At 35.0% G+C, this 7,141-nt stretch overlaps 1 protein-coding gene across 5 annotated transcripts in view; it reads left to right on the top strand.

Annotated features, from left to right (window-relative positions):
- The first annotated feature begins 1,047 nt into the window (after positions 1–1,047).
- The window catches only part of LOC149786272 (suppressor of lurcher protein 1-like), a 533,176-nt gene continuing 527,082 nt past the window's right edge, over positions 1,048–7,141 (top strand). For 4 of the 5 annotated variants that reach the window (XM_089976657.1, XM_089976656.1, XM_089976652.1 and 1 more), the window contains exon 1: positions 1,050–1,166. The gene's annotated coding sequence lies outside the window, so the exon portion shown is untranslated. Of the gene's footprint in view, positions 1,167–7,141 lie in introns of all 5 variants that reach the window. The other variant, XM_089976659.1, reaches the window with a different exon arrangement.

The raw sequence follows: 7,141 nt of genomic DNA, 5'->3' as shown, positions 1-7,141 counted from the left end.
GACAGCTTTTATAAAAATTTATTCAGATTTCCAAAACCGGATTGATATTTCTTGTTTCTAAAAGGAACTGTAGACTTCAACACCACAAGTTACAGCATACGTCATCGTCTTCCATCTTGGACTCGAACTTGAAATCATTAGAACATTTTATTATTAGGACTACTAAAATTTTATTCATGGATTATTCTTGGATTATATTTTGGATTTTGATTCTCAAAACCGTAATTTCATATTTTTTTCATTTTTACAGATTTTTTCCTGGAAAAGAAATTATTATATTTTACAAAGCTTGTTGTGTCACTCTTTCTTGTGATACTGTTTATTCCAGTCTAAACGCATAAGACAATGTATTCTAAAAGTTGCAAGTCAGTCTAAATTCAAAGGTGTGCAGCACATGGAGAGAGAGAGAGAGAGAGAGAGATGTGCTCGCGTTTGCTTTAAATTGTGCTGATTGTATTAGTGGAATTGATACAAGCGCTATATATGTTTTCTCCCGCTTTCTAACACTTCAGTTCGTATAAACAACAAGAGGCTCTCTTTTCCTCCAGACCCATATATCAACAACACGAGTTTAATTCCTTATCAGACAGCACCGCTGTTCTTTGTAATTTATTATTGTGAAAGGAATGCTTAACTAGTTTTTGTTTTGTTGACCAATTATAACTCAAGGAAGAGAACGTATACATAAACATACATTTTGCTAAAATGTGTAAATGCACAAATTTATGTTACTTTGTTGTACACCATCACGCATGTGGAAATTTTAATTTCTTTGCACTGTGAATCTGTTGACGGCTATTGGTCAGACCAAGAATAGAAATGGTATATTGGAATATGAAGTCATAGGAATTATTTTGTTCTTATCTCAAATGGCATAACAAGTTTCCATCTTAGCAAATCGGCTGATTATTTCGTGCGTTTAGTTTGGCACAGTGACTTTTGGCGCGAAAAATTTGCCACGTGACATAATACGACATGGGCTGTACTGTTTCCAGGCTCGTTACACACGGTGGATGTAGGTTTGTTAGTGAGGAAATGTATTTACACATAAACATGACTATTGCGAACGAAAGTAACGGTTTAAAGACTCCAACTTCGAGTAATCTTGACGAAAATGGCTTTGGCGTACAGAAGTTCGGCGGATGTCCTTCTGAAAAAAGTGTTAGGTATTTATTTTTGATCCTCACCTATGTGTTGGTTGTAATGCTTTTTTAATCTGTCATAGATCGCAAATTGTGTAAAAAGCGGAAGTAAACATTCTATTCCCCTCCCATTTCTCCTGTAGCAATAAACAAGGTATATATATGTAACTCTGTATCTCTTACTGACAGTTTGTCTCGCAACCATTCTTTGTTTCACATTTCTTGCTTACGCCATCTAACCTTCTATAGTTTTTGCCGTTGAATTTCAGCGTTCATATACATTTAAAACTCACATAGACACACTCCCAGATGCAATAGTAATTAATTTTACAGTTAATAGTCACGTGCATGTACCTCTTGCAGTTTACAACGATGATAAGGAATTCATTTACCTTGCCAATGGTAATGAAATTAGTTATCTCCAAAGGTACATTTATTTACAGATAATCCGATATTGTCGGCATTCAAGTTCATAAATACCATTGCGATGCATAGATACAACCGATAATATTTTTAATATCAGAGCAGTTTTGATCAAATAGGTTTTGTTGAACTTTTGGCGGATACTATAATATCTAACTTCTACCTGGCTCTGATGGGAATGTGTAAATTTGTACTGATAATTAACTTTACAAGATTCGAAAAGAGGCAATAAAAAAAAACTTGTCAGTGCTTCTCCTAGAGGTATTTACATAGGGTAAGCAAGAAAAAGTAACTTTTGAACGTGGCCACCTTTTTTACACAAAAAAATAATATTTTTTGGGAGAAAGGGTGATTTTTGTGATTAAATAATTAGTAATCGATGTTGTGATATTATCACTGTTTTTAAAGTAAAAATGGACCAATACAAGTATTCAGCGCGCACACACACACACACGCACAAAGAATTGGCATAAAAATGGATTTAATAGCAAAACGGACAGTTGTAAATTGTGTTGATAAGAGAGGCAGAGTGGATGGTCGGAGGAAAGCAATTTGAAGAACGTAATGGCGGAGGGGAATGTATTAGGGTCTGACAGTGGAGCACACTTTTTTCCCCATATAAATGGAGTACTAATTATTTAGTCAATCCACTCTGCAAATGACACTCAATGGAATATGGTTTATTTTTCGTTTTCGACAGGTGGACACCGGAAAGGACCACAGAATTTGTCCTTATTGACAGACGGATGATCAGAGTTTGACAAAACGTAACCTTATTGGTAGTGGGTACTGAGTATACTTCAAAATTTGTCTTTATTCATTGGTGGACACTTGAGGGAACACACAGTTTTGTCCTTAAAAATAGGTTGACACTAAAGACCACTGCACAGGGTATTATTTGACAAGTGTTCTTTTTACAGAGGCCATATTAAAGGGAATTTTCGGAAGTTGAAAAATTATTTCATAAAAAATACTGTGTAGAAAAGTTTGTGGATGTTTTCATTCATGCCGGCATAGACTGACAATTTCCTTTATGAGCAGGTGTCCTTTGCATAAAGTGATTTGTAAGGCAGACTCCATTGTAATTGATTGAAGATTGAGCAATTAGTATTTTTAATTAAACTATTTAAACTGATTTGTAAGTGTTGGTTATTTAAAAATTAAAATGGAACTTTGAAATGTTGCATGAACATTTACGTTTCTTGAATTGTACAAATTGTTGATGTCTTTCCATTTGTCATGATTCTGATGAACAAGACTTCTTTAAAATACCGTATATATTAGCTTATAAGTCCAACTGCAAACTGCACAGACCAAGATCTGACATCGCATGGTGTGCTGGCAGATATGGGTCTGTGCAGTTTGTTATGTGTAATTAGTTGTGCACCTAATTAGTAAACCAAGCAAAATAGACTGAGATCTGTGTGCATTATGTGACGGCAGTTTGATTCAATTTTATAGGCAAGTATCTGTACATTTTTTTAGTAGATTTTGTTTGGTAATGAAAACTGTTAATACCTGAGCTACCTGTTATACTCAAGTAACAAAGCTAGTCATTGGCTTGATCTGAGTGACAGTTTGACAGGAGCAAAGTTTATTTAAAAGAAATCTGCAGAGTACGGACATGTTTTGCACAGCATTAGTTGTACTCCATCTAGTGGATGATATTAAATCTCAAACAATTTAAGTTGGGGAAGAATAGGTGGTGCGCTCAGACTTCGAGTTCCTTCCACGTACCATCTCCTGTAAGGCTGCTACTGTATTTACTTGTGGGCTTATACAGTGGTTCCCGTTTTGAAAGGTTTCTCCTCCCTGCCCCAACGAGGTGGCCCCTTTCTAAGATACCAACCTGTCCTGGTGAATTGTTATTTTTTCCTGATTTGGCCGTCCTTCATATGGGAACAACCTTTTCAGTGATGAAGGGTGGCCACAAAAGAACTGGTATTGCTTGTACTGAAACTGCTGCTATAGCCATACCTTGATGTACAGATTTCTGGCTGTGAGATTTATACTTTCTTAAGTGCTGTGTAGTTCTTTGTGTAAATAGTGCTTCCAGTGTTGCATGATTAGATTGGAAATGTCATACATCAATCCTCCCACTAGAGGAAAGACTGGATTCTACAGTGCAATTTCTTGGTAATCAGGGTTAGGAATGCTGTGCATGAAAAAACAAGTTGATGACAGAGTGTTAATTTGTCTGAACATTTATGTAGGCTGACCCATTCAAGCTAGAGTTGTTTATTGATCAGTAATTTGAAATGGATTTGTGTTATATCTATTACATTTGTCACTCTTTATGAAGTCCCTCTGTATAATTCATCTGCTATAGTATATGCATCCAATTCAATTAATTATGTTTTATAAATGATATTTAATTTGTTTCAGTTTATTTTTATCTCATGGCTCACAATAACTAGTTACATTGTGATTTCATGTCTTGATACTATTTTTGTTCTTTAATGTTCTGTTAAGACATGTCCTTCTCATAACTTTCCTCGTTATAAGGTGAGTCAATTCATGGTACCTAAACATTGTTGTAGAGGGAGCTCTGATGTAATAAGATTTGAATCAAGCAAGAAATGATTAGTGACAACTCTGCTTTGGATTACAGGCCAAGGTTTGTCAAAAATTATAAAGCGTTTAAATTACATTTGAGATAAAACATTTAAGGTACATTTGAGATAAAGCTTTGAGATAAATCTTTTAAATTACATTTGAGATAGCTTTTAAATTATATTTGATATAATATCTGTGTAGGCAAAATATGTGTAGAAAAGCTGATTATGCATTATTTTTTTTGATCATGCTATATTTCATCTCATGGTGGCTTATATATAAAATGTTGATCCTATATTTCAAGGATCTTTTGTTTTAAATGTTTCTTAAAGCATTTCGACATTTTTATAATTTATCTTTTGTAGAAGTACTGTACATATTTACCTTCTTTGCAAGGGGGATACATGGTACCCATTTGGCAGTGTTAGACTAGTAACACATGGTACCCAGTTGGTAGTGTTGGATTAGTGATAAATGGTCCCCAGTTGGTAATGTTAGACTCGTAACCCATGGTACCAAGTTGGCAGTGTTAGACTAGTAAGCCATGGTACCCATTTGGTAGCATTAGACTAGTAACCCATGGTATCCAGTTGTAGAGTGTTAGACTAGTAATTAATGCTACATACTTGGCATAGTGTTAGATTAATAATGCATGTACCCAGATGGTAATTAGACTAATAACCATGGTATCACATTGTTAATGCTAGACTAGTAATACATGGTACCCAGTTGGTAGTATTAGACTAGTGATAAATGATCTCAAGTTGGTAATGTTAGACTAGTATAAATGGTCCCCAGTTGGCAGTTTTAGATTAGTAACCTATGATACTCAGTTGTGGAGTGTTAGACTAGTAATTTGTGGTACCTACTTGGTATAGTGTTGGATTAATAATACATGTATATGTACCCAGTTGGTAGTTAGACTAATAACCATGGTATTCATCTGGTATTCATCTGTTAAAGTGTTAGACTTATAATCCATGGTACCCAGTTGGTAGTGTTAGACTAGTAACCCATGGTAACCATTTGGTAGAGTATTAGACTAGTAATCAGTGGTATCCAGTTGGTAGAGTGTGAGACAACTAATCAATGGTCCCCTGTTGGCAGATTGTTAGACTATTAATCCATGGTACCCATTAGTGTTAGACAAGTAATCCATGCTACCCAGTTGGTAGTGTGTTAGACTAATAATCCATCATACCTATTTGGTAGTGTTAGACAAGTAATCTATGGTATTCAGATGGTATAGTGTTAGACTAGTGATTCATGTATCCAGTTGGTAGTGTTATACTTGTAATCCATGTTAACCAGTTGGTAGAGTATTTGACTTGTAATATATGGTATCCAGCTGGTAGAGTGATTAGTAATCCAGTGGTGGTGGGACTTTGTTGCCTGTCATGGTGTGTCCTTTGCAAAGATACTTGGCTCCCATTTCTTTGGCATTACAAAGCCAAAATTGTGTTGAAAGTGCCATTAAAACCAGCAAAATAAAATTTATTTGCAAGGGTTTATATTTCAAACACTTTAAGCAATTTTTATCTTTATTCTTTAGAACTTAACATTTACTTGGCATTACTATATATACCATATATCTTGGGACATGATAAAATAAATGATTTTTTTTCTTTTCATCCTAGAATGCATGGTGAAACTTTTTTCATATAGGTCAAATGCCTCAGTCAGTTATGATTACATATGGCAAATGAATAAAGTGTGTGTGTGTGATTTGGATTTTTAACGTAGCTTTAACAATTTTTCAGTCATATCGCTACGATGTCTGCTATGTGGCAGTTTATAGTGATGTCTAGCACTGGGGCATCATGCCGTAGACATGTCGCATGATGTCCCACCCAGTCACATTATCCTGACACCAGGCCGACCAGTCCTAACACTAACCTCTTGATGCTGAGCACCAAGCGAGGCAGCTGTTAGTACCATTTTTGTAAGTTTTTGGTATGACTCGGTCAGGGATCGAACCCATGACCTCCCACATCCAATGCAGACGCTTTAACCACTGGGCCACTGGAGCGGTGCAAATGAATAGAAGATATGGTGGTGAATAAACATAACTGGTAGTAACCAATATATATAACAAAACCGGCTGACATAGAAGCCACTGCTTTGGTTTAGTTTTTTCCAGCATTCATGTGGCATTTTGAAAATAAAATCAAACAGAAGTGTAAGAATTTGCGCAACTGGTGCAGATAAAATCTCTAACTTTAGTCCTTGCAGTTTCCATAGTAGGAGATGTGTTTCCTCCATTGATAATTTTTCGTAGTGTGAGGGAGCTAAAAACAATCATATACTGAAATTATGGATTATACATGTCCAGGAGAAGGGTTGGGCTGATGAATTGATGCTGCAGTGGAATAAAAAGTTTCTCTAATACACAGTTTAATATTTTTTTTAAAAACACAATTTAAGTTTGAGTCCAATTTCTGACTTGTAATTTTTCAGTGATTTAAAAGGATCTTTTAACTTACATCTTCAAAAAATAAAGTCCCAAAACATACAGTGCACAAACAAATTACTTTAAAAAATAATTTATTGTGTCCCAAGAAATATGATGTCCCAAAACATTTGGTAAATACAGTATATAGCCAGAACTGCTTAGGTACCATTAAACCACATACCCATACATGCATTTGCACACACACACACACACACACACAGTCATTGTTCTGGATTTGCAGTGATTTCATTTTTAGTATTATCCTTATATGCTTCACTACATTTCTGTCAAACAGTATGTTATAAAGTGACAGTAAACAAGCTTTTTTACTGAACACTTTTAGCTTTTCACCCAACATCAGTAATTTCCATTCCAGTGCTTTTAACAAGTAATTATATATTGACAAAATATCAAGCAGACTCCGTGAATATACCTGACTCTTAACTGACTGGCATTTCCAGTTAATTCTAATGTAAAAGTTTTATTTGGTTAAATCCATAAAGTTCTTAAATAATAACAGTAAGAGTCAGTTGTTGCTACTGATATCATTGTTCTTTTTTATTTATGC

Source organism: Sinohyriopsis cumingii, chromosome 12 (genome assembly GCF_028554795.1).
Source record: "Sinohyriopsis cumingii isolate HCF-2022 chromosome 12, ASM2855479v2, whole genome shotgun sequence".
Classification (NCBI taxonomy): Eukaryota; Metazoa; Mollusca; class Bivalvia; order Unionida; family Unionidae; genus Sinohyriopsis; species Sinohyriopsis cumingii.
This window is presented reverse-complemented; position numbering and strand designations above follow the sequence as displayed.